Source organism: Cavia porcellus, unplaced genomic scaffold, assembly GCF_034190915.1.
Source record: "Cavia porcellus strain 051 isolate PalLab524CR breed Dunkin Hartley unplaced genomic scaffold, mCavPor4.1 scaffold_18, whole genome shotgun sequence".
In the NCBI taxonomy this organism is placed as follows: domain Eukaryota; kingdom Metazoa; phylum Chordata; class Mammalia; order Rodentia; family Caviidae; genus Cavia; species Cavia porcellus.
Window position 1 is genome coordinate 15,888,652 of NW_026947501.1, and position 27,732 is coordinate 15,916,383.

Consider the following 27,732-nt stretch of genomic DNA (forward strand, 5'->3'; position numbering starts at 1 on the left):
ACCAAGCAGTCACTCCCCGGCAGGGCCCACTGGCCGCCTGCAGAGAGGCCTGTTCTGCCTGCTCCCCTGAGCCGCCGCTGGAAAGCACCACCAAATTCCCTGCGAATTCTGCAACCAATGAGCTGAACCAGGTCACTAGGTGAAGGGGGAGGAGAGGGCAGAGATTTCCTGGTCGCTGGGATGCAGTAGCCACCAGTCCCCTAAGTTAGCGGGGCACCAAGTCCTGGTGAGGACAGCCCGGTGTGGGGACACACGCCTAGAACCCAGCACTGCGGAGGCTGAGGCAGGTGGGTTGTCGCGATCTCCTCTTAGAACACAGAGAATGGAATGCCCCTTGTCCCTGTTCTGAAAGGCCTTCAGGAAGGTGGGGCACTAACATCTAGGCTGTGCTGCCCCGCTGAGCGCACGGCCCAGGGACTCCTGATTGCACCTGGGGCCGAGACGAGGCTGAGAAAGATCCCCAGGTCTGCGCGTTGTCGGGTCAGTAGGAGTTTTCTGGGCAAAAGTTAGGGAGGGCGTCGAAAGGAAAACAGCGCAGAAGGAAACACTTGTCACGGAGGTTCTGGGTGCTGTAAAGGCCGCGCGGCACGCAGGGCGCACTTGGGCAGGGTGGGCAGCTGCGGGTGGGCAGCTGCGGGTGGGCAGAGCCGCACCTGCGGAGGGGCAGCTGCAGCTGCGCCCGGGCCGCCAGGAGGCTCCTCCGCGGGGCGGCTAGGAGCCGAGGAAGGAGGCCGGCGGCTGGGGCGGAGCGCAGGTGGGAAGGCAGTCGGAGCCGCACCGGCGGCAGGGCGCCGCTGGGCCGCGGGAAATGCCGGTCAGGAGCCCCAGGAGCCCGGGCGCCAGTCCAGGGCTCACACTGCGGCGGTCATCGGGGTCATCAGCGGGGCGTCCTGCGCTCGGGGTTCCGCAGACAGCACCGGCCCACCGAGCCTGCGCCGCAGCCGGAGCGGCTTATCTGCCCCTAGCGCGCTGACCGGGTCCTGTGGCTTCCTGGACACCCGGTGGGCTCGTCTGTAGAGCAGTGTTCCGAGGAGACCCACAACTGCTCTCTGATCATTGTCTCCATAATAAAGCAAAGGCTGGGCGTGGTGGCATAGGCCTATAATCCCAGCCCTGGAGGCCGAGGCGGGAGGGTCGCCTTTGAGTTTGAGACCAGCCTGGGCTACTAATGAGTCCAATTCCAGCCCTCACTCCACGTGGGACCCTGTCTCAAACAAAACAAAAGTAATAAAGCAAATGTTTTGATCTCTGCCTCCTACAAACTCACTGGGGACAATGTAGTGAAATCCACTGCCCAACTCCCAAGACGGGGCTGTTTCGTTTGCTGGGCACCTGTATTCTGAGCAAGGGGCCAGGTATCTGAAAGTTGCTTTCTTGAGATGTTTCTCTACCATAAAAAACAGACACCAGTCTATGCTTGATGTCCCTAGGGTGCTCGCTGTGAGTACTGCACGAGAAGAGATGAGACCCTGTGAGGACTGGGTCTAGTGGGGCCTGGCCCAGAGACGCCAAGTCACCAAATAGGGCAACTGATCCACGTAGTTCAGAGCACTGAACCCCAGGGCTGAGAACATTAACTCTGCTACGATTTGCTCCACGGGGTGAGGCCATTGGACCAGAAGGAACCGCTGGACAGGCGCAGGGCCATCGCCATCTCAGGGAGAGCTTTGCCCAGCCAGGCCTCCCAGCAGGAGCGAACCTCGGCATGCCCTGATGGAAGACAGGACATTACAAATGACTGAGATTGATTTCCGGACAGTTCAGTGGGGACTCAGCATCAGACTGAAGTTCACGTAAACAAAAAGTCAAGAAGTGTGTTACTCCCATCACATCAGATTCACAGCTGCACCCAGTGTCACAGCATACAGAGGCTGTGGGCATGGTGCAGGCACACTACAGCCTACGCGCGTGGGCAAAGCTTGGGCGATCTCAGATTTCAGGGTAAGTGAAGAAAGAGGCTGTGGGAAAGATGAAGTCAGCAAGATGGGAGAAGCTGAACAGGGTGCTAACGGCTGGCTGCAGAGGGCTGGAGTGTGGCTCAGCCGTAGAGCATTTACCTATCTGAGGCCCTGATTTAATCCTCAGCACTGCAACAGTGAAATTTTAAAAGATGATGCAGAAGTTGACTTAAAAATTGAGAGGCAGCCATGTGACTGGTGACTTAGCAGAGCAGTGCTGTGTAGATAGTAGTAAATGCAGGGAACTAAAAGTCACATTCTGGAAACGAGCAGAAGGGCAGGGAAAGAGAGACCAGAGGTCATACAGCGAGGTGAAGGAAACTGGGCATGCTCTAAGGCTGAGGAAGGAGCTGGTCCAAAAGATTAAGAAACATTTGCTCCTGTTGAGGCACTAGCCCTGGAGGGGAGCGGGAATACAAAAGGGAGGGCAAAAGCCGTGGCAGGCATTTTCCAGGATGGCTCCGGTGCTCCCTGCCTCCTGACACCTGCATTGTGGGGACCGCCTGAGAGGGGCCAGGATGACTGACTCACTTCTAACAAGTAAAATACTGTACAAGTGACATTAGGCACACTCTTCTTACATCAAGGTTTTTTGAGCGGGTTTTGGTTTTTTTTCTGGTACCAGGGATCGAACTCATAACCTCACGCTTGCCAGGTAGGGGCTTATGCCACTGGGTTAAATCCCCAGCTCAGCACCAAGCTTTACAATGACTATGGCTTCCAGCCGGGGCCCTGGGTCTTGTTCTTTCTTGGCTGGAAGAACAAGGACTGGGCTGCAATCACTGGGCCGCAGGAAGCTGGCTGCCATATTGGACAGCAGCCTATGTACTGACCCACATGATTGATCTTAGCAAAAGGGATGAGTGTGGCTCCAGCTAATAGACTGATTACAATCTTAAGAGACTTGCTGAAGGAGAAGCAACCCACCAAACCACTCCAATGAGGTGGTCAGGCCTGTGGAATTAAGGTAATAAATGTACAGATTTTTCGCTTTTGTTTTTCTCTAGAGGGGGTCCTGCTGTGTAATTCAGGCTGGACTTCAGCTCACTATGTAGTCTAGGCTGGTCTTGAACTGGCAGCAATCTTGCCTCCACCTGCAGAGTACTGCGCTTACAGGCATGCACGACCACACCCGACTGTTTGGGCATAATCTTATTACACAGCAATAGACAACTAGATGAACCAGCTGGGTGTGATGGCATGTACCTGTAATCCTAGCACTCCGAGGCTGAGACAGGACATCCCTGTGAGGCAGAGGACAGACTGATATTCAGTGAGTTCAGGGCCAGCCCGAATTCCATACCATTTTGTTTGTCTCAAGCAAAACAAGAAAAAAGAAAGAAAAGAGATAATTAAGTAAACAAGTTTGCAAGAAAAGAAAATCAGTCAAGCCTTTTATTTTCTAAGCTTTGAACAAGTTGAGAGAGGAACAAATATTTGGCATGGCCACAGTAAAAGATGAGGCAGTAAGGTGACCAATAATGTATAAAGAACAGACCGTGCTGAGACTGGCAACAACTTTTTTTTTTTTTTAATTTTAAAGAGAATAAAACCAAACAAAGTACAACAGAATAAAGTCAATCAAACCAAAACAATGAAAGTGATACAGGACTTCACAACAAGATACTTTTTTTTTTTTAATCGGTACCAGGGATCAAACTCACAACCACACGCTTGAAGGCAGGCACTTATGCCACTGAGCTAAATCCCCAGCCCCCACAATAAGATGCTTTTAAGGGCCTAATTGAGATTGCTGGCAGAGAAGCCACTGCAACATGAACACCTCAACATCATAACACATAAGATCAGCCAGGATTAGGAGTTTATAAAATGACAGGACAGAGAGCCAGAGAGCCAGATTAGCCGAGGATGCTGCAGGAGGGACCAGGAGGCCAGCTCATGGACTGAGGGGCAGGGAACAGCAGTGAAGCTGATGGGTCGCTGTGATGGGCTCCACAGTGTGAAGACCCAGAAGATGCCAGGCCTGCTCCCCAGGGGCGCGGTTCTGAGTCACCAGATGAAGGGGTGTCCCCTGGGGGCTGTTAAAATGAAGTGCCAATGTGAGTCATCTTCCCATCACTATAAGGAAATATCTGAAATCATTAGCTGATGGACAGAAAGCTTATTTTGGTGTGCAGTTTTGCGGGTTCCACTGCATGATCAGTTGCCCTGTCTGTGCAGTCCTGCGGTGAGGCTGCTCAGTATGACAGGAGGGTGGAGACGCAGAAACACTCATCTTGTGGCCCTGAGTAAGAAAGGGACTAAGTCCTGCAGTCCACCACCCGTACGACCCAAAGACAGTGGACGACACCCCATCTCTCGCGGGGCCTTCAGCCTCTATTGCCTTTGGGGGATACTCCAGATCCAATGCTGGTGGTGCCCTATACTGACATCCCCAGCCTGCACCCGCTCTGACCTCCCTCACACATTCCAGCCACAGAAGACCCCACAGTTCTGTCCTCGTTTGCCCTCCATCTGTCCCCAACACACACGTTAAGTATCCAGCTAAAATCACATTCTGCCTCATAAACATCCCCTGTCTGAATTAGTTTCCCACCTCCAAACTAGGGTTGCATCCATGACAGCCTTGAGGTTCTCCGTTCATCATCAGCAAGAAAATAGGACCCTCCGTTTTCTCCACTAAAAGGTGGAAAATGTGGGCCAGGTTCTTTAGGTAGCTGGAGTTTCCAGAAGAGTGGCTGATTTGTAGCTAGTGATTAGGACTAAACCAGATCAAATAGTGAAAGTACAAGTCTGACGATGCTAAGATCCAAAGAGAATGGCGCAAACAGTGCCTGAAAATTTTGAGCCAAAAGTGTAGTGGGCGAGGGCTGTCCATCAAGCACGTGGACCCTTCTGCATCTGCTGACACAACTATTTGAGAGGTCTGCCGTAGTGTGGCTCTAGGCATCGAAGGGCCAGATGCTCACCCATGACTTGGGTCTGATCTCCTCCTAAGGGCCTGTCCTGTCTCAAGACTAAATTCCATGAGTTTGCTGACGTCTGCTAGGTTTTATTTCCCTCCACACTGTGCCTCTCCTGAGCTCTAGACAATTTCCAGTTGGCTACGATCTCTCTCAGAGACCTCAAACGTCACACATCAAAAGCAAAATCCTGGTTCCAGCCTAAAATGTGTTATCCTGAAGTGTGTTATTCCTCAAGTGTCTCCATCTTGATAAAAGGAGAATCCACTCTGCTACCACCTAGTCAGGACTAAAAAACTTTTTTTTCTTTTTTTTAATATTGTTTTAAAAAGGGAAAAGTCAGAAAAGAAAAACAAAAAACAAAAGGCATAAACAACAGCAAACTCAATAACAATATAGGTTTTCAAAACAGAATGAAAGAAACTTAACAATGGTTGTTATATTGCATATTTTTCTCTTTTTTTCAAAGAAAGAAAAGAAAATTAAAGAAAATAGAAAAACAGAAAAAGAAAGGTAGAACAATACCGAATTCAAAAAATATTATCATCATAGAATCGCTAGTATATATTGCTCATTGCCATCTTAAAAAATAGTTGCCAAAGCCACAAAATCAAAGCATGAATAGTGGCTAGACACTCAAACATTGACAGTGAAAATCCTTCTGTGCAATGTTCCAACAGAAATTCAGTAATATGGTCAGATGCCCATATTACACACTATACGTACCGTTATACTCTTTAGAGCACTTTCCTTCCCTTTCGCTTTCATAGTATCTATTACACTTTTTGGATCCCATTATTCTGTCAGTTTTATTATTTTTTACATTAGAGAGACAATGTGATATTTGCTCATGTGAGTCTTGTTTATTTCACTATGAGGATATTTCAAGTTGCCTCCATTTATCTATAAAGGCCTCAAGATCATCCTTTTTATAACTGAGTAGTACTCCATTGTATAAAAACACCTAATTTCTTTCATCCACTCTGCAGGTGATGGGCATTTTGGCTGTTCCCAAGATTTAGCCATCAAAAATTGTGCTGCTATGAACATGGGTGCACATATATTTCTGTGACATGATGTTTTCAATTTTTCTGGGAAAATACCCAGGAGGGGAATAGCTGGATTGAATGTAACTTCCAATCCTACTTTTTTGAGGAATCTTCACACTGATTTCCACAATGGCTGCACCAGTCTGCACTCCCACCAACAGTGGAGCAGTGTTCCTTTTTCCCTGCATCCTTGCCAACATTTGTTATCAGTTGATTTCTGGATGGCGGCCATTCTTCCTGGAGTGAGATGAAATCTCAATGCTGTTTTAATTTGCATTTCTCGAATGACCAGTGATGGTGAACATTTCTTCATGTATTTATTTGCCATTTGTATATCTTCATCTGATAAATGCATATTCACCTCTGATGCCCATTTTTGGAGAGGTTCTTTGAATTTGGGGGGCTTGATGTTTTTCAGCTCTTTATATGTTCTGGATATAAGTCCTTTGTCTGAGAGATTGTTGGCTAAAATTCTTTCCCATTCTGTGGGTTTTCTTTTTACTTTATTGGTGATTTCTTTTGAAATGCAAAAACTTTTTAGTAATATGACATCCCAGTTGTTGATTTTTTGAAGTATTTTCTGTGTGGTTTGCATTTTTTTTTCATGAATTCTCTCCCTACCCCTATGTCTCCAAGGTTTTTACCTACTTTGTCTTCCAGTAGATTTAGTGTTTCTGTTTTAATATTTAGATCCTTGATCCATTTTGACTTTAGTCTATGGTGATAGGCATGAGTCTATTTTCAGTCTTTGGCATATAGAAAGTCAATTTTTCCAACACTATTAAAGAAGCTATCTTTCTTTCCAGTGAACATATTTAGCCCCTTTGTCAAATATCAGGTGGCTGAGTGCCTTTGTAGTAGTGTTTGCATCTTCTAATGTGTTCCATTGATCCTCAGGTCTATTTCTTTGCCAGTACCATGCTGATTTTATTACTGTGGCTTTGTAGTACAGTTTCAAGTCAGGAATTGAGATGCCTCCTGTCTTGCCTTTGTTGCCAGAATTGCCTGTGCTATTCTAGGTTTCTTCTGCTTTCAGATGAATTTTAGGAATATTTTTTCTAGATCTGTAAGGCGTGTTGACAGTATTTTGATTGGGATTGCACTGATCTTTATAACAGTTTTGGGAGTATGGCTATTTTCACAATGTTGGTTCTTCCTAACCAACAGCAAGGAATATCCTTCCATTTTCTAATATCCTCTTCAATCTCCTTTTTTAGTATAATTTTCAGCATATAGATCTTGTACATTCTTGGTTAGGTTGATTATTAAGTATCTGATTTTTTAGGTGCTATTGTGAAAGGTGGTATTTCCATAATTTCCTCTCAGTGAGTTTTTTGTTTGTGTACAGGAATACTATTGATTTTTGAGTGCTGACTTTGTATCCAGCTACACTGCTGAATTTATTACTTCTAACGTAGTTTTTTAATGGAGTTTTTGGGGTCTTCTATGTAGAGTATCATGTCATCTGCAAATAATAATTTAACTTCTTCTTTTCCTATTTTTATTCCTTTTATTTCTCCCTCTTGTCTGATTGCTCTGGATAATATTTCTAGAACTATACTGAATAGGAGTGGTGATAATGGACATCCTGTCTTGTTCCTGATTTTAGAGTGAAAGCTTTCAGTTTTTGCCCATTTGGTATAATGTTGGCTGTTGGATTGTCATAAATGGCCTTTATGAGATTGAGGTACATACCATGTATTCCGAGTTTCTGAAGGGTTTTTTATCACGAACTGGTGTTGGACTTTATCAAAAGTTTTTCTGCATCTATTGAGATGGTCATGTGATTTTTAGTTTTGGCTCTGTTGATGCGGTGTATTACATTTATTGACCTTCATATGTTGAATCATCCATGCATACCTGGAATGAATCCCACTTGGTCATGCTATGTAATCTTCTTGATGATTTGCAGCATTGTATTTGCCAGTATTTTATTGAGAATCTTTGCATCAATGTTCATTAGTGAGATTGGTCTGTAGTTGTCTTTTTTGTTGGGTCTTTCTCTGGTTTTGGTATCAGGGTAATACTTGCCTCCAAGAATGATTTAGGAGGACTGCTTTTCTTTCAATTTCATTGAAGAGACTAAGGAGTGTTGGCATTAAATCTTCTCTAAATTTCTTATAGAAGTCAGCCGTGAATCCATCAGGACCTGGGCTTTTCTTTGTTGGTAAGTTTTTAATCATGTTATTGATTTCAGTAGCTGATATTGGGTTTTTCAAAATTCTTATATCTTCTTGATTGAGCTTTGGTAGTTCATGTGTTTCTAGACATCTGCCCATTTCCTCTGTGTTTTCCACCCTACATGAGTAGAGATTTTCAAAGCAGGTGTTCATGACCTTTTGAATTTCCATGGGATCTGTAGTAATTCCCTCTTTTCAGTCCTTATTGCATGGGTTTGAATTTTTTCTTTCTTTTTCTTGATAAGGTTGGCTAGAGGATTATCAGTTTTGTTTATCCTCTCAAAGAACCAGCTCTTTGATTCATTAATTCTTTGTATTTTTTTTGTTTCAATTGCATTAATTTCTGTTCTAATATTTACAATTTCCTCTCTTCTATGAGCTTTGGGTTTGACTTGCTTTTCCTTTTCTAGGATCTTGAGATGTAGCATTAGGTTATTTATTTGTGTTCATCCCATTTTCTTGATGTGATTATTTATTGCTATCTATTTTCCTCCTAGGACTGCTTTCATTGCATCCTGTAGGTTACAGTATGTTGTGTCTGCATTTTCATTGTATTGTAGGTATTGTTTTATTTCTTCTTTAATTTCATCTGTAACCCACTGGTTGTCCAGAAGGTTTTTATTTAATTTCCATGTATTTATGCAGGTTTTGTAGGGTCTTTTGCTGTTGATTTTCAACTTTAGTGCACTATGATCAGATACAATGCATGGGATAATTTCAGTCCCTTTGCATTTACTTAAGAATGTTTTATGAGTTACTAGATGGTCTATTTTGGAGAATGGTCCATGTGCAGCTGAGAAGAATAAATATTCTGATGTGGTTGGGTGGAACATTGTAAACATCCACTAAGTCCATTCGTTCACAGGTGTGATTCAGTTCTGTTATTTCTTTGCTGACTTTTTGTCTAGTTGATTTATCTCTTTGTGACAATGGGGTGTTAAAGTCTCCTATTACAATTGTGTTCTTGCGTACTTGGTTTTTCATGTCCATTAGTGTTTGTCTTATATAGTTGGGTGCTCTTGCATTTGATGCATATATATTTATAATTGTTAGTTCTTCCTCTTGTAGTTTTCCTCTTACAAGTATGTAAAGCCTTCATCTCTCTCTTTTTTTTATATATATACTTTTTTTGTCTTTTTCCTTTTTATCGGTACCGGGGATCGAACTCATGACTGCGTGCTTGCAAGGCAGCTGCTTATGCCACTGAGCTAAATCCCCAGCCCCCTCCTTCATCTCTTTTAATCATTTTAAAGCCTTCATCTCTTTTAATCATTTTAGGTTTGAAGTTCACTTTGTCCACAAACAGAATAGTTACCCCTGTTTTTTCCAGATTCCTGTTGCATGGAATACTGTTTTCCATCCTTTGACTTTTAGTCTATAAGTTTCTTTTTGAGTCAGATGTGTTTCTAGTGTACAGCACATAGTGGGGTCCTGTTTCTTGATCCATTCTGTCAACTTGCTTCTTTTGAAGGTGAATTGAGCCCATTTACATTTATGGGTATCACTGATATGTACTGGCTTGACTTTGCCATATTACGTTCCTGTTGTTGGTTTCCTGCTTTCCTTCCTTGTTTAATTTCTTGTCCAGCCTGGTGGTTTCCTTCTGTTGTTGTTCTAGAGACTGTGATCATTTTTGTCTCTTTCTAGTATGTCTTTCAATACACTTTCTAGGGTTGGTTTGGCAGATATGAATTTCTTCAGTTGTTCTTTGTCATCATGGAAGTATCTTGTTTCTCCATTAAATGTGAAAGACAGTTTTGCTGGTACATCAGTCTGGGTTGAAAGTTGTTTTCTTTTAAGGCTTGAAATACTCCACTCCAAGCTCGTCTTAACCTGAAGGTTTGTTCTGAGAAGTCTGCCATGATTCTAATAGGCTTCCCTTGATAGGTGAGTTGTGTCTTTTCTCTAACAGCTTTTAGTATTCTGTTTTTATGCTGTATGTCTGGGTTCTTAATTATTATATATCTGGGTGTAGATTTATGTTGGTTATGACTGTTTGGCATTCTATATGCCTCACTTATTTGTATGTCAGATTTTCCCCCAACGTTTGGGAAATTTTCTGCTATTACTTCTGTGAACAGCTTAGTTATGTCCTTTGCATTGTCTCCTGCATCCTCACTGAAGCCTATGAGTCTTACATTGTTTCTCTTGGCATCATCTTGAAGCTGCTGGATTCTCATTTCATGCTTCTTTGTTGTTTTTATAACTTCTATTGTTTCATGGTCTCTGTCTGCAAGCCTGTCCTCAAGGTCTGAAAGTCTATCCTCAGCTTCATTTAAATGGTTTTGCCAGCTTTCAATAGAATTTTTTGTTTCTTAGATATCTCTTTGAATTCATTTCATGGATTCTGCTTGTTTTCTACATTGCTCATTCAAAGTTTCAATCATGCTCCTGTATTTTTTATCTATTTCTTTCCTAGCTATGTTGGGCAAATCCTTTACTAATGTTGTTATTTCTGTCTTTACGTAAGACATTACTTCTAATTTGATTTCCTCTATAGCCTCCTGGATTTGTTTCTTTACTTCATTTGCTATCTTTTCAGAGATTTCTGGTATATGACTTTTAAAGTCCTCCATTTTGCTGTCGCCTGTTCTTGTACCTGATGGACTAGATGTTTGAGATTGCATTTTGGTTTTTCATTTTGTCATTTTTACCTTCAGGGCCAATATCTGGTTATTTAATCCCAATAGTCACAACTGTCAACAGTGTATGTCCCAGGGTCCTACTGTGTGGTTGATGTCCACCCGATTGTTGGGTACATAGTGACTAGAACCTACCAGGGTCCTCTGTCTGGGCAAGGGGCCACTAAGTCTCCCATCAAACCAGCACTGCCAGTCCACCGCAGTTCAAAGTTCTGGGAGGGAGAATGGGAGCCAAACGTTCACAGCAGTGCTTGGTCTAAGAGATGGGGAGGATAGCCAAGAGCAGCGGTCGAGCCAGGGTGGGTGCAGCAGTCCCCTTGGTCAGCACACTGGAGGAGCATGGTGGGCCACAGGCACAGCTCAGCAGCCTGAGCTGGGAAGCAACATGTTGGTTGTCCTCTGTGCAGCAGTGGTGGGGGGTGCCAATGTGTGCAGGCACACCCAGCGTCCCAAGCAGAGGCAGAACTTGGTGTTCTTCCTCCACGCAGCAGTGGCTCGCAGTGGCCAGGAAGGACTAAAAAACTTTGATTCTGTTTTTTATCAACTTTGACTCACACCTATACTTGGCACTTTCTGCCAGCTCTACCATCAAAGGTGTCTGCATTTAACCTCTCACTCCCGTTCCCACTCTCCCCTCCCCTGGATTGTTGCAATTAGCTCTTTACTCAGCTTCTTGCTTCTATGCATGTCCTGTTTGGCCTAATCACAATACAGAGACAGAGAGATCCTTCTTTAATATAAATCCTCTTCTGCTTGAGGCCATCTGACAGTGCCCTCTCTCTGAAAAAGTCTCTGCATGGTCCAGTCCCCTATCAGCCCCTGCTTGGATTCTGAAACAGCTTTATTAAGATACACCCTACAGTTTCCCCAGCCATGGTGCACAATTATAGAGTTTTAGCGTATTCACAGAGATTTTCAACCATCATCAGTGAATCTTAGCACATCTTCCTCATTTTGGAAAGAGCTCTGCATCCCAAAATCTGTACTCTACACTGTTACCTATTTGCCCAACCCTGATCAACCTACTTTCTGTCTCTAGATTTGCCTGCTCAGAGTAATTTATATAAACTTCCATGGCTTTATCTCTGCTCCTGACACATCCTTCCCTTAGCAAAGTATCCTGCTTCCTCGAGGACACTCCCAGCCCGCTCTCCAACCCACCACTGGCTCTCGGAACTCCCTGCCCCAATCTCTGTGTGACCCCGCCTTCCCTTTATGCTTCTGCTGGTAGTCAAGCCTCTCTTGACTTCCACACAAAACACCACTCCTACCTTCCTTCCCCCTCTTCCCCACCTCACTTAATTTTTCAAAGTGTATTAAGTATATAAGATGACATGAACCACCATATGTAATATTTTTCTGTTTTACCTGTGGCCTTTTACCACCCTTACAATATAAACTCCAGAGAGAGGGGTCTGATCTCTTTTATTCACTGTTGTACCCATCATCCCTTGATGGTAACTGACATATTGTCAGACAAATGGCAGAAATAGTATTTGAGCACAAGTCTATCCTACTCCAAACCCCCTGCCCTTGATTATTAAACTCTCAGGCCTTAGAGGATAAGAAACGTGAAGACAGGAGGTAAAGGCAGGTTGCTGCCGCACCCCAGGCCACAGCTGTGTCCAGGCAAGCTACCCCTACTGCAAGGAAAGCAAACCAGGCCTGTATTCTCATTACAAAGGGCCATCCTGATTCCAGAGCTCTTGGTGGCCCTGGCAGAAGCCTCTTGTAATAGCATCGAAATTCAGCTTTTCCTTCTGTCCCTCCCACATCCTCCCTTCCCTCCCTGTACTAAGGACTGACCTTAGGGGCTGGGGAGTTAGCTCAGTGGCATAAGTACCTGCCTTGCAAGCAGGCAGTCGTGAGTTCGATCTCCGGTACTGATAAAAATGAAAAAAAGACAAAAAACAAAAAACAAAGGACTGACCTTGAACACTCTCCCCAGTGGACAGGTCATATGGCCTGCTCCCTAGAGAACTCAGCCCATGATGCTTAGAATAATTAATTCCGTGGATTTCTAGGGACGACAGGAGGTCTTTGGGAAACTGGACATGTAACAAAGAAGCTGGGTCCCCAAAGCCGCACAACAACCAGATGAACTGATCTTACACATGTTTGTGTGACCCTGGATCTTCATCTCCCCCTTAACAAAACAACCTGACTAGAAAAAGTAGGTGGGTGCAGGGTCCCTGGTGGCCTCCACAGCTGGGGCTCATCCCTCATGGGAAAATAGCTCCACTGTTTAGTCAAAGCTTGGGCTCCTGTCTATGCTGTGTCCTTGCCCGGCTGAGCCAAAGTATACAGACTCATGAATCACCAGGGGCTCAATCAAAATTTCCTCCAGTTTCATAGCTCGCTCCAGCCCAGGGACAGTGATAGTCTCCACCTCCGCCTTCTGGAGTCTGGCGAGTAGGGGTCAGGTGTGGGTAAAGCAGCACTGACTACCCCAAGGGAGCAGCAATATCCCTGCCTGACATGCAGAGAGAAACAGGAGAACTTAGCAAAATCATGCTTGCATATCAGTCTTTTTTGATTCAGAATTTAAGCCAGCTGTGGTGACTCATCCCGGCCATGCCAGCACTCTGAGAGTCTAAGCCAGAAGGACAGCAAGTTCAAGCTCAGCCTGGGCATTTTAGTGAGACTCGAGTCTCAAAAACCTTAAAAAAAAAAAGTTTTAAATGGGCTGGAGATGTAGCTCAGGCTGAGTCCAGTCCCCAGGAACTAACACACACACACACCCAAGAAAAAAGAAAAAGAAACCAGAAGGTTCCCCCTCCCACTGTGTGGGCAGTTTCATTTGTCATTTGCAATCTTAAAAGCCAGTGCTTGTTAGGGAGACTCTGTGCCAAGTTCTCAGAGTGGAGCTTGACTCGGTCCTCACAACAACGCTGGGAGGGAGGGACCGCTCTTAGGTACCATTATTAACGCTCCTGGTCTGCGGACCAGAAGCTGGAGAATGGGTGTGGGACTCATCCTGCCTCTAGGCAGACTTAGCAGGGTTCGCCACTGCCCAGGGTGGCTCAGAGCTGCAGGCAGTGCCTCTGGCCCTTCTCACACGGGTCCACGGCTCCATGCCTGATGCCTGTTTTCCCTCTGGTGCACTCATTCTTTCCAGATTTTTTTACCTTCTTTCCACTTGTCACAAGGGAAGGCCTGCTGGGGTGGAAACATAGCACATGAGCTAGAGGAGAACAATGGGTGCCAGGCGCCGAGTCAGCCTGGAGTGTGGTGGCTGTGTTGTGGTCCCTGAGCTTCCTCCATGCAAGATCTGATCTTCACAACGCCCAGCAGGGCCAACAATCATTTCCTCCCTCAACAAAAGGTGCAAGTTAAAAAAAAAAAAAAAGCTGTCTCCCCATGGGCCAGATGATCCCTGCGCTGACCAGAGCAATCTCTTACGGCTGTGATGTTTTCTTGCTTGCTCAGGGCATTATTGTGCCGCTGAGCCCCTGCCCTGCCAAGTGCTCACACAGGATCTGAGCTCTTTGGTTTTCCCTGGGCATTTCTGGGTGGTGTTGCGTATAGTCCCCAGTTTACCTTGCACTACAGTTTGGCTGTGGCTTGAGCGTGTCTGCGAAGGATTCACGTGTTGGAGGCGTGGGCCTCGGTGTGGCATGTTAGGAGGCGGTGGTGCCTGTACAGATGAGCCCTGCTGGGAAGGCACTGAATTTCGGAGGACACTGCCCTTGGAAAGAACTGCGATAGCACTCATGGGATTCTGGCCAGTCCTGATGAGAAGGTTGTCATAAAACAGACAGCCCGACTCCTGAAGCATGTTTGGGCTTCCTGTCCCGCGGTGTGACTTCCCCTGTCACACGGGCTGGTACCAGTCGATCTGATGTGATGCAGCTGCCTGAGGAGAATCCGTGCCCATGCCTCCTGAGCGAAACAACCTCTTTTTTTTTTTTTTTAATATAGTACCCAGCCTTTAGTAATGGAAAACAAATACACTTGGGACTATTGACAGAAAGTAAAATTATTCCTTTAGCTTCCAGAATTGGAGACATGAGAAAGACTCAATTTAGCTAAACCAATCTACCTCAAGGGTTTTTCCTTGTGACTCCCAAGAATCTCTGTCAGATTTTTTTCTAACTATTCCTTTCCCCCTGGTATTACCATTTGTCAACATATCTGAAGTCCACTGACCATCGTGATATCCAAGGTTCTCTCTCTCTCTCTCTCTCTCTCTCTCTCTCTCTCTCTCTGTCTCTCGCACACACACACACACACACACAGAAGCACAGCTCAGGAAACATTTTGTATCCTCCTGGTGCAATATCACCCACTGAGAAAACATGGGCCACACTCCTCTCCGTTAGGGCCGGTGGTGATTCGTGGCCTCTTTCCCTACACTGCCCTTCTTGCTCATAATTATAAACACCTACTCACCGGTTGCATTCAAACTTTCACCCTGAAACAATTTCATTTCTAGGTAATTATCCAAGGCAAACAAGTGCAAAAATAAAAAACAGTCTCAAAATGATCATAGCAGCTTTATCCATATTGGTTGAAAAACTAGAAACCATCTAAATGATCAACAGGAAAGTAAATAATAAATGGGACTTTCTCATATCATGCAATATTACCTTCAATAAATATAACTAACTACTGCTACCCATAGACTGATTGTGAAAACATAATATGAATGAAAGAACACAAATGCAGACCACATATACTGCATGATTCCAAATCTATGAAGTTCAGTAATAAGCAAAACTAGTCCACGGTGGCAGTCAGAACATTATGAACCCCTAGAAGGACTTAGAGAGAAAATTTTCTTCTCTATCTTGATTTAAATAGTTACGTTGGCATATAATTAGGTTAAAATGTGTGTGCTTACACAAGAGCTCTAGCTATGCACTTGAGATTTGTGTATCTAACTTTATATAAATTATACCTTAACATTTAAAAACAGTCCTTGAAAACTTCCTTGTAAAAAATCCAGCTGTGGGTGCCAGGTGAAGATGCAGATTTCAGGGTGCCATCCATGAGCGCACTCCACGGGACAGAACTCTGAATCCCATCGGAGCCCCTCGGCAGCTCCAGGGCCAGCCGTCCTGAAGCCACATTAAACTACTGCTGCAGGAACTTGGTGGCTCATCTTTCCTTCACATACACCTAAAGCATTTGAAATGAATGGAAAGTATCGCCTGAGAAGCCGTGAGGATCACAAATAGACGCCCTGTGTCTCATGAGCTTAAACTGATCAATGTGTGAGAAGGCTGAGAAGTTGGAGGCAAAAACAGGCAAAGAAAGGACCACTAGACTAAACCAGCTGAGTATCCTGCTCCCAGCTTACTCTGAATTACTGTGTAGTAGGAGACATGGAGTCACTGCTGGACCCTAATACTAGCTCCTCCTGTCAGAGCTATGTGATTTTAGGTAGCTGCCTAGCAATGCTGGTCTTCAGTGCTTCTCTGTCTGATGAGAATAATAAGAGTCAACTTTATAGGATTGTTCTAAGGACTAAAAAAGTGAAAGTCTTCCCCTCCCCACCTGCTAGCCTCCTAAATTCTCCTATAAAGTCTATAAATGTGCACACCCTGCTTTTACACGGGAACCTCACAGCCAAGTAACTCAAGGAGGTGGATCTGGGCTTGTGGGTCATCTTAACAAATGAAAATAAATGTTTAGAGCAGTGACAAGACAAAGAAAAGGAGCGTCAAGCTCCTGTGACAGCCAAATGCATGACGGGAGGCCCAGGAGGGCACTGAAGGGGGCTGGGGGCTGAAAGGCGAGGTTTGTGGAGAAGTCTTCTTTGCACGTCCTCCTTGGCTGACAAGGGTCTAGTTGTGTCCTATTCTTGGTAGTGAGGGGACGATGGACATCTTTACAGATTTATGGCCCACTTCTAGGCAAGCAGGAGGAGACCGGAGACCTTTCTTTACATCTGCTCCTTCTCAGTTGGTTTCAGCCCCAAATAATCCTTTTCCCAAAGGGACATATTCTAGGGTCACTTTCTGCTGCCCTGCATATGACTCCCATGAAGAAGGGGCATGTTGTGTGCCTTTCTCAAATCTTTTCTGAACCTCAAATTCCTTTTTCACCCACATTCACACACATTAGATGATTTGTTTTGTTTGTTTTGTACAGGATCTTGCTGTACAGCTCAGGCTATCCTTGAACTCACAGTTATCCTTCTGCTTCAGCCTCCCAAGGCCGGGATCACAGGTGTGTGTCACCACGCTCAGCTGGCCCTTTAGATCTTTACCAGGTCAAACCCTGCACACGAACCAGGGATAGAGGACTGAACAAGATGAAGATATCCCAGTGGAGTGAGTCTGTACAACACTCTGTGAGGACAAAGATTAAAGAGTGTCACATCTTCTCCATCCCAGAGACACTAGCAATGCTTCCTGGGGCTAACCTAAGCTGAGTTCATTAGGACGCACTGATGAACCGGGGGGAGGAGGTGATCTAGCTGTGCAGACTTTCCAGGTTCTCTTTCCAATCCAGATTGAAAATATTCACAGAAAACACTGTGTCTGTATTAAACATGTATAGACTTTTTCTTGTCATCTTCTAAGGGATATAGTATAACAACTATGATAGCATTTACACTGTCTTAGGTGTTCTGTCACAGAGATAGAGATTCAACACACATGGGAAAATGTAAATGATGTGTGTAACTACAATGCCGTTTCATACAAGGATCTTGATCCTCCACGGATTTTGCTGCCCAGGGAGTATCTGGAGCAAACCTTTGCTGGATAGCAAGGGACAGCTGATTATATAGGCGAGCCTGGGCCTCAAAAATATGGAAAGTTTCTCCATCTATCATACCTTGTACCTAGAGGAAGCAGCCCCCTGACAGCAGGTAAACTTCAGTTCTTTTTTTAGCAACTTCAATGGCCCTATTTTTGAGAGTCCAGAATCTCTCTCTCTCTCTCTCTCTCTCTCTCTCTCTCTCTCTCTGTTTCTCAGCATGAGAAGGATTTATTAGAGGTAGAGATAGGATGTATTCATGAGCAGAGTGCAGGCCCAGAGCAATGAGGTGAGATACAGTTAGGAACCGGGGATCTTTTCTGTGCTTTGGGTGATGCGAGTCTGTGGGTTTCCATAACCTACTGTGAGGCAGGAAGATAGTGTGGCTGGAGCTGGCGTGGAAAGGGGATGTGACAAGGTCCTGGACACATGCACAGAACAGTTCTCAGAGCTCTGCTTGTGAACTTCCCGCGAGAACTCAAGCAAGTCTTTGATAGAATAAGCTGGACGTGACGCCAACGTGGGAAACACAAAGAGAGACCATTGCCGTGGAGAGCTCACTGTTGCCCCTCTTCAGTAGCCCATGCTACTGTAGGGTGTATTTTTATTTTTAATTTTTCCTCCCTTTTTACGCAGCCCAGACTCACTCTGTACAGCCTGTTTTTCCCTACCCTTCTGCTTTTCTCCCACCTTTAATAAACGTGAAACTGCCACCATTTGTGCTTGTTTGGTTCAATTCTTTGTTCAGGACAGAAAAGACCTAGAAACCACCCCCAGAAGGCCTCGCCATCACCCCAGGCCTGTAACAATAGCCTCAGGCTTGTCTCAGGAGTAGGAGAGGGTAACCCAGCCATAGTGAGATAATGGTTGATTCATGTAGGACACCCCAAAGGGTGGTCTATTCCTAGGGGAAAGAGGAGAATTTTCAAGTCAAAAGAGAATGGGTAGACCCATTTGGAGCCAAAAGGCTATTGCCCAAGTTTGCTGTTTTGAGAGAAGAAAAAGAAAAAGTAAAAATCAGGTTTGTGTCCTGAAACTGCAGTCTTTTTTTTTAAATTTCAAGTATAATTTTTGAAATAGCAAGTTCCTTGCCTCCTTTCCACTTGGTTCTCATTTCCTTCATCCGACCTCACCCCCTGCCTTTCTTCTCGGGGCGTGAAGGAGGCCGAGGAGCTGCTTCAGACGGAGGAGGCGGCACCGAGCCTGCCTAACCAGGGCTGAAAGTCTTGTCCCGACTGAGGAGACAGTAGAACTGCGGGGTTACATGCTTTGAAGAACCATCATCCTCCAACAGTCTGAAACGGGGGGCAAGGACCTAAAAGACAACAAGGAATCATACGACAGGACAGAAGTCCAGTGTGAAATAGAAAAATGAGAACTTTCTTCTACCAGGTTGTTTGAGAGAACCAGCAAGCTAGCCAGTCATTAAAGCTTACGGCAGAAACTTGATTTGTGAACGCATTGATTTGTGAACGTAGATTGGGTAAGGTAGAGGACACATTTGCAGAGTTTTCAGGAATGTGCACACAGCCCCAACGGGAGGTTTTAAGGGTAGACCTAGTGTCTTCCTGCTGTGTAGCTCATAAGAGGCTCCATGTGTCTGAACGGGCAAATGTCTGTGGGACGAGAACCACATAGCCTGCTCATTGCTTCATACTCGTGAAGCCACTGGCTCGTTAAACTTGAGTTTGTTCAGTCATTCACTTCTCCCTTCCTTCCCTCCTTCCTTCCTTCCTTCCTTTCTTTCTTTTTGTTTTTCTCTGTATTTTTTATCAGTGCTAGAGATCAAACCTAGGGTCCTGCACTTTCCAAGCAAGCACTGTACCACTGAGCTACCTCCCCAGCACAGTCGTGGCTTTTTTGCACTGCCGGGCTCTGTGCCTGCCCACAAGGGTTCTATATCGAGCTGCACCCCAGCCACTTCTCACCTCCCACTCAGTCACCTGCTCAGGGACCCCATCATCTGTTTCCTGCTGTGATGAGCAGAGCCAATGGCAACAGGGACACAAGCAAGGACAGCCGCGGTACTTACTGACTGCTGTGTTTTCTGACCACAGTGCGTGCCTAAAGGGCAGGCACCACCTATGTACCAGTGAAACAGTGTTAGTCATCATATGACATTCCTCAGTTTTCACAGTGATGACTCAACTAATTCTCTATACAAAAGCTTGACAAGCTAAAATTGTCCACCAGGGTTTCTGCTCACTTGCCTGAGAGGACTCTCATCTGGCCAAGTGCAAGAAGCAATTTTAAGTGGTAGGGAAGAGGGTCATAAAATTATCGTCTATTTTTTGGTGGAAGGATGAGAAATGATTTGAGTAGAGAAGCTAATTGACAAACCATAGCCAATTTCCACATCACTTTGAGTTTCCTACACACTGGCATGTGTGCGTGTGCACACAACAACTCTACCAAGGTTGGATATAAATATGAGAAGTAATTCTCCAACCTTTTCCATTTAACCGCAGGAAGTCTCAGAGGCAACCTTTTAGCTCAAGTCGGTCTGCGTAGTTAAGGTATTACTGTATTCTGTCCAGCTGGGATGAAACAGGAAAAGTGCGTATTTGACTCAAGATGAGTAACACACAGTCGTTCTCAGACGGAAGTACTTTTGTTCTAGGAAGACTTAATCGTGGCCAAATTATAGATTTCTCACCGGCCCAAGGTTAAATCTCACTTCATCGTTGATGAGAGTTGATCTGGTCTGGAGGGGTTAGCACCACATCCCACGCTTGGGTGAAGAGTCACCACTGCATCACTTCGCAGGCTTCTCTTGTAAATTTTATAGCATTAAAACCTCTTTTTCCCCCTTAAGAGATATAAAGCTGTTATTTTCTCTAAATTAAACAAAACTCAGCTTTTCTGAATAAGCCTCTGACTCCTTGAGTTAATCTGGGTAATTTTCACTTATGTCATTAGTGATTGGCAGGGGGAAAAACCTTCTAATGTGTAACTTTTGAAAGCCTAAGTCGTTCCTGATAGAACACTGAGTGTAGTGATTCATAACACTCTGGGTATGAAAGATAACTCTGCACATATGACTAGATGGGCCCTTCTAACGCTTATTGTCCTTTTTGGAGGGATGACATAGGTGGAAGCCCTATCTCGACGGCCTCCCTCCCTCCCATCCAGTCACTTAGGGCATCCAAAACATGCTGCTGTCCATTCCTGCATTTAAATGAAAAGTCCCCCAGAAGATCAGTCCTTTTGCCCTCATCTGATGTATTGGGGTGCAGTGGGGGCATAGAAGGCTTCTTGTGGTTGGCGCTTGCACCGAGACTTCCCACTAAACATTGAATCAATGCCTCAATCACCCTCTTTTCCAGAAGCCTTCAGACAATCCCTAGGAGTTCTGAAATTACCTCAGAGACACAGATGTGAGGTTGGGATGGAGCTGCTTCATGCGAGTTGGGTGACTTTGGGTAAGTTACTGAACCTTTAGGAGTCTCAGTTCTCAGATCCACAAAATGGAGGTAAATCTTGCCTAGCACAAGGAGGCCTTGAGTTTAGTCCCCAGCACAGCAAAAACAAACAAACAAAAACACCCAGCATCCACTTTATGTGCCTAATGTCTTCTAGGACAATAACCCCGCTCCTTGCTTCCCCCCTTCTCTAATCCAGGGTGAAAGAATCTGTAAATCCTTTTAAACTCTCCTCTATGGCCTCTCTCCTTTGACCTGAGCCTTCCAAAATCCTGTTCCCCAACATGAGCCCTCCTCCCCCGCCTGCCACACTCGGCTTTACATTGGGTGTTACCGTCTCGGGGGAAACTGTCTCCTATAACCCACACCTACATTTTTCTTATGCAGCTCCCAGGTGCCAGGTTAGACCACGGTCCCTGAGGACAGCCACTGGACCTAACTTCTCCAGCAACAGAGGCCACAGTTTTGATGTATATCGGTGGAATTAAGGAATGAATCACTGGTTTCACAGATGGAGGAAAGCTAGGCATGAATTTACTAATTTCATACAGATGTTTCAGAGGAGAGAATATGAGAATAAAATTACCCAGTGAAGGGATCTTTACTTTCAAATGTAGATTTAGGCCCCAGATGTTAGTCACCTTTTAAAATTTATTTTCTTGCTTATTGCTTTAAGACGGGGTCTTGTTGTACAGTTCAGGCTGGCCTTGAACTCACTATGCAGCTTAGGCTGGCCTTAAACTCGCAGTGATCTTCCTGCCTCAGCCTCATTAGTCTTTTTAAAAGTAATGATATTTAGTAAAAGTTGGTGGCTAATGCCTATAATCCCAGCACTTTGGGAGGGTGAGGGAAAACTGCAAGTTCACATCCGGCCTGGGTAATTTAGTGATTTAAGAAATACTCCCAAAATAAAGGAAACAGCATTTTAAAGGAGGCTGGGGATACAGCTCAATGTGAAGGCCCAGGATTCAACTCCTAGCACTATCCTGAAAGTAACTGAAGACATTTAATGCCAAGAACCCCAAAATTACTGGATTTTGTTTGTTTGATCGGTTGTTTGGTTTTTTTTTTTTTTTTTTTTTTGAGACAGGGTCTGGCCATGCAGCACAGGCTGGCCTCAGATTCATGGTGATCTTCCTGCCTCAGCCACCCAAGTGCTGAGCTTACAGGCATGTGCCACTGCACTTGGCCAAAGCTACTTATACTTTATTTCTACATACATAGCAATGAAACACTGTCAGGACAACAATATTCTAGAAGTTTCTTTTAGGTATTACTTTTTTCTTTTTTTCAAGCAGAGGACAAACAGGAAGGAAAAACAGGAATTGAATCCCCTAGCACGCAGTCATGTGTCTTTGTTTCTCAGAGCCTCGGTTAAAGCGAAGAGGTAAGTGACATTTAGATACAACGCTAGTGACTTTGGATCTCAGTCTCTGGTGAAATAGGGTATTTCCATTTGGTAATCACTGCTCTGAATATGTCAACAGTGTATCATCACTCTATTAAACAGAGCTCCAGCCCAAAGGAATTTCCCTGGAAGCCCTGATTCAGCCATCTCCTGAACCCCAGGGCTGTGCTTGTCTGGTTTTTGCCTTGTTCTGAATATGAGGCCTTCTGCCGTGCTCTGCAGGACCGCAGCCCAGGCACAGAGGCAGACAGACTCGGGAGCCAGCCAGGAGGAGTGCAAGGCACCTACCCAGGACGGACAAATCCTTCCCGGATTTGTGCACTGAGTTATGAGGAGAGGTGACTGCACAGCTGAAGGGGGACAGAGGAGGTGGCCACACTGGAGAGTGCAAGAGCCTCTTCCTCCAGTGACCTGTCAGCAGCAGGTGAAGCAGGAGTGTGGGCGAAGCCCTGAGAGGAAGCACACTTGTAGGAAAGAGCCAACAAGGAGGAGAGGAGATGAATGAGCTCCTCAAGGTGGTAACAGATGGAGAGAGGCAGGAAGAAGACAAGATCAAGATGGAGGAACGAACTTGCGAGTAGAAAGCCTGTTTCTTCCTCTGAGACTATAGCCAGGTTTTCAGGGAGGGGAGAAAAATGTAGGGAGTTCTTTCGGTAGTTCTAAGGGAACTTTGGGAGTGCTGAGACCAAACAGCTGCAATGAGACTGGGAGGAAATTAAGGTCTGGTTTCATCATTTGCAAAACAGTGACTGACACCTCAAGATGAACTGCAGTAGTCTCACCAGCAGTGAGCTGCTGCTGCGTGAGCGGGATGAGTGATAGTTTTACTGCTATTCATCTCTGGAAAGAAGGAGGCAAGGTCGTCTATGCAGGGGAAACAGGAAGGGAATGGCTTGGGGGAGGAAGCCGGACGGGAGTGAGGCTGAGACAGCTGGAGGGCACCTCGCAGGAAAGGCCTGAGGCAGAAGGAGCAGCTCAGGCGAGAGGGCAGGAATTCGCACAGTGAACTGGGAAGCAGGATCTTAGCAAGACCCACGCGGGATCCCAACAGCCCGGGGGTAGGGATCCACATTCACATCGTTGATTGACGACGGCTGCCTTAGTTTTGGGGAAACTGGTCTGATGACGGGAGCTGCACAACTAGGCACTGCTCCCATGCTTGGAATTCGGAGCCCCAGTTTCTCACCCATCAGTGCCAGACAGGTGTGGGCTGTTGTCCTAGAGCCGTGCACTGTCAGCCTTCAGTTATGTAAGAGGCCAGGGAAGGTGTGACTAAGGAAGCAAGAGCCAGATAGATGGTGAATAGTAGTTTACGAGGGAGACCTGACTATGCAGTGGCTTTGAGAGTCTCTTTATACAGCCAGGTGTGCTGGCACCTGCCTGTAATCCTAGCACTCAGGAGGCCGGGGCAGAAGGATCATCATGAGTGCAAGGCCAGCCTAAACTATACAGTGACACCTTGTCTCAAACAAAAAAAACAAAAACAAAAACAAAAGTGAAGTTACCTTACACTGTATATCATTTCATTTGACAAGAATTGTCAGTTGACATACAGCAAAAAGAGTTTCTCAACCTCAGGACTTTGCCACTTACTTGAGGCCATATAAGTCTGTGTCATAAGGATCTGTCTTGTATATTGGGGGTGTTTAGGAGCACCCCTGTGTTCTACCCACTGGATACCAGTAGCAGCCCTGTAACCATCATCCACTTTTAACTATCACAAAATGTCTCTTGCCATTGCTAATTTTGCCCAAGGGTAAAATTTCCCCTAGTTGAGAATCCTAGCAGGACAATGATCACTCTTAAGGAGAAACATCCTTCTCTTCATGTCTCATCATTATTTTGAACTCAGCTCTGACGATCTTCCCTCCCAGGTTCTCCTTCTTCCTCATTAGCAAATCCTAAAGCTGTTGCATCACCTCAGGCAGGACCAAGCCAACAGACTGCAAAGCACATTTCAGAATTAGACTTAAACATTGCATGGTGCTTACTTACACAAGAAACCCTGAGTACAAATAAAGAGATAAACGAAAAGACGGTAGAGAGATATTTCTCAAATGCCAAAGGGATCAAGAGATGAAGGAAGCAGAGGGAGAGAAGGGAAAGGCGATGTGAAGGGAATTCAGATGTTACATACATGGACCAACTCTACGAAAGAAATGAGGAATGAATGAAGAGGCATTTCATCTGGAGGAGCTCCAGCTCTGCAGAACCTGAAACCCATGCAGTTTGCGAAGCTCTCCTGATGAACAGTAATGCAAAATTATAAACGGCGCCTGCCTGGGAGGAGGCCAAGTCAGGACTAAGCCTGGCTCCCCGGCTCCACCAGTGCATCCATCCCTCATCCCAAATTCTCTACTTCCTGTGAGCTTAATTCTTGGTTTAATTTTCTTCTCTAGCCTGTTCTCCTCTCCCTCCATATTACCTTAGATAATCCCCAAAGTTCATCAAATCGGTGTGTTTTTCGCCTGTACACAGCTATGTAAGATGCTATGTCTTTTGTTTCCTTTTCCCACAAGTTGTTGAAGATGAAACCACTGCTGTTTTCTCCAAAAGAGGTTCAAATTTGACCTGAGACTATGTAAAAGAAACCCTCTCATCTTAATTTCCCAGGCTACATGGAAAATGAAATTGTTGTACTTATTAAAATAGCTTTTCTTCAAATTCTTGTGACTTACTAAAAATGACCATTAGCATTTTCAGTTGGTTCCATTTTGGTTTTGGTCAGAGTTTCTTCTGAACTCAGTTTCACTAAGAACTTTGGTGACATTTATCCTTCACTTCCCCTTTTTTTTTTTTTTTTTCTGATGCCTTCTGGACCAGCCTAAGGGATGTGTCACTCTAGTTGGCATAACAGCTTCTCTTTTTTGGATAGGATCAGTTGAGAGCCAGCACTTCAATCAGTGGTAATAACTCAAAGTCTTACTTTCCCAAGGACTCTAAAACTGACTCTCACTGGTAGTAGATTAAAACCCTGTTGTGAGCACAACATACAGAGGGCTCAGCTCGAAAGTCAGCAGTGGCTAAGGTCCTGCCCTCACCCCCCACAACCCTGCAGCCCAGAGGGAGGGATACACATGAGCCATGTACTATGTTCCTATACTGTCTGAACCACTTCACAAACATGAACTCACAAGTACAGGGCCGGGTGTGACATAGAATGACAGGTCACAAGCAGTATCATCTGAGGCCATGTGAGCTGTGGCTGTTGGGGGAGCAGAGGGAATCTGAACAGAGACTTTGGGATCACCATACTTTTTCAAATTTTTTTATACTGGGTACTGAACTTAAGGCCCGGAGAATGCTAGGCAAGCACTCTATCACTAAGCATCACCGCTTTTTGTTGTGTGGTTTGAGCTGTCCAGGTTTGTCTCAAACTTGTGATCCTCATAGCTGAGCTTCCTGAGTAGCTAGGATTACAGGCATACAGCGTGCTGCCTGGCTGGTCATAATGCTTTAGACAGGCAGAGATATTCTGAGTCATGGCACATGGGTTTACTTCTTATTAGTCCAGAGGGGTTCATAACATGGCACCCCAATATTACTGAATGTGTCACGCTGAAAGAATCTGAGAACATGGCAGAAGCGGGCAGGCCGCTCTTTCCCACCCTTCCCAGAAGCAGGGCGGGAATCCCTCATGGAAGAGGTTCCTTTCTATGCCCAGAGGAAGGGAACATCCTTATTTCTGAAGACATGGGGAAGAACAGGAACACACATACGTTACGACCCCCTCCCCCTGGTTTATTACCATTAGATCAGATTTCCATTGTCCAATTGCATTTCTCCACAGCCAGCCATTCTTCACCCAGCGTAGCATAAAATATGTGACTACTCTTCCATCGTGTTCATGAAGTCTCCCAGATCAGGTAAAATTTCTATTAAATAAATTTAGATTTTTTTTCCATATTAATCTGTCTTTTATCATAGAGGTGCCCACCTAATCAAAGCAATAGATGAGGAAAAGATATTTCTACACTCCCGAAACCCCTTACATTTTCACACAATAGTTGAGGCTACTTATAATAAAAAGTTCAGCTCGGAGTGGTGGTACATCCCCCATAAACCTGAACTCAGAAGGCGATGCAAGAGGATCGTGAGTTCAAGCCCATTCTAGACTACTTAGTGACTTAGACTGTCTCAAAAGTTCAAAAAAGTATGATCATCTAGGAATACAGTCAGTGTGAAGACCTGGGTCCAATCACTTGTACTACAAAGACAACAACAACAACAAAATAGCCACAATAGAGTGTTAAAACGAGAATTAAAAACATGGGTCACTTATACAAGAGAGCCTGCCCTCAGCTAAGAATATTTTTAGAATCAAGTTAAAAATGTAAGTGTCCAGGAAATTTAGGTATAATGAATTTCATAATTTTACCTTTAAAAAAAAGCAAGCAAAAAACAAAACCAAAAAAAAAAAAAAAAAAGGCAACCCCAGGCGCATGTGCTTACTCTAAATTGTAAGAAAATTGACAGAAAATTGGCACATCTTTATCCAAGGGAATAGTGAATGATAATAAAATTATTTTCCACAGATATGAAAGGTCTTTTATGTGCCTGTTTCTCTTGCTGAAAAAGTTTGGTCTCGTGGTGATATTTCTGTAAGGAGATGAGGAGCTGGGACCCAAGAAAGCACTTTCAGGTGCTGTAACTGTACCTCTGGTGGCAGTTTAGTGTGCTACTTTTCAGACTGTAATGTGCATCTGAGAGATCTGCGGGCTCTAATTCAGTGGGGTGGGGTGGGGCGGGGCCTGAATTTCTGCCTCTCTCCCACACTTGAGAACCAAAAGCTTAGAGCTGTAGTCTGAAACCTGAGCGTGCACCAGAATCACAAGGAGGCCACAAAAACATGGATAGCTGGGCCACATCTCCAGATTTCTTTGTACAGTCATCCTGCGGTGGAACTCACAAGTTTGCATGTCTAACAAAATCCCAGGTGACACTGTTTGTGCTGTGCACCCCCCCAAACCACAATTTTAAAAACCACTGACTTAGAACATCCTTCACAAATATAGGTAAGTGGTTCCTCCTGAAGTTTGCATGAAAGCTGGGGGACGGAATTCAAAATGAGTCTTCCAAACAGATATTTTGTGAACTTAAAAGAGATCTATACACTTTAGATAACAAAGATAAGGGTCACTCATGTCTTTTGACATTTTCTCTGTGCACTAAACTGGGGGTTTAACATGCATTATCTTACTTAGCATCTGGCCTGAGCAGCAGCCTTGATGTTTGAGATGTGGCTGAGGAGCCAGCCTGTGCTCCTGCGGGAGTGTACAGCTTTGGCACATTGGTCCACAGACGTACCTGAGACAAGACCAAATCGTCTTGCAGGAAACACCTTTTGATCTGGACAAGTAGTCAGTAGAGCCCGAGGTTCTGCTTCAGAAGGCCTGCAGGAAACAACTGAAAGAATGTGAAGCCAGGTGCTAACAATCATC

The 27,732-nt window shown here is 45.0% G+C and overlaps 2 long non-coding RNA genes across 2 annotated transcripts; one reads left to right on the top strand and one right to left on the bottom strand.

The window, feature by feature from the left end:
• LOC134471271 (uncharacterized) lies at nt 1-25,879 on the top strand. Its single transcript, XR_010040571.1, has 5 exons — nt 1-287; nt 1,431-1,941; nt 20,788-20,883; nt 22,182-22,270; nt 24,166-25,879. It is a non-coding gene; the product is annotated as an uncharacterized LOC134471271 (long non-coding RNA).
• On the bottom strand, nt 18,016-27,732 carry LOC134471272 (uncharacterized). The gene is made up of 3 exons (XR_010040572.1): nt 27,599-27,732; nt 26,040-26,166; nt 18,016-18,776 (listed from the first exon to the last, which is right to left on the bottom strand). It is a non-coding gene; the product is annotated as an uncharacterized LOC134471272 (long non-coding RNA).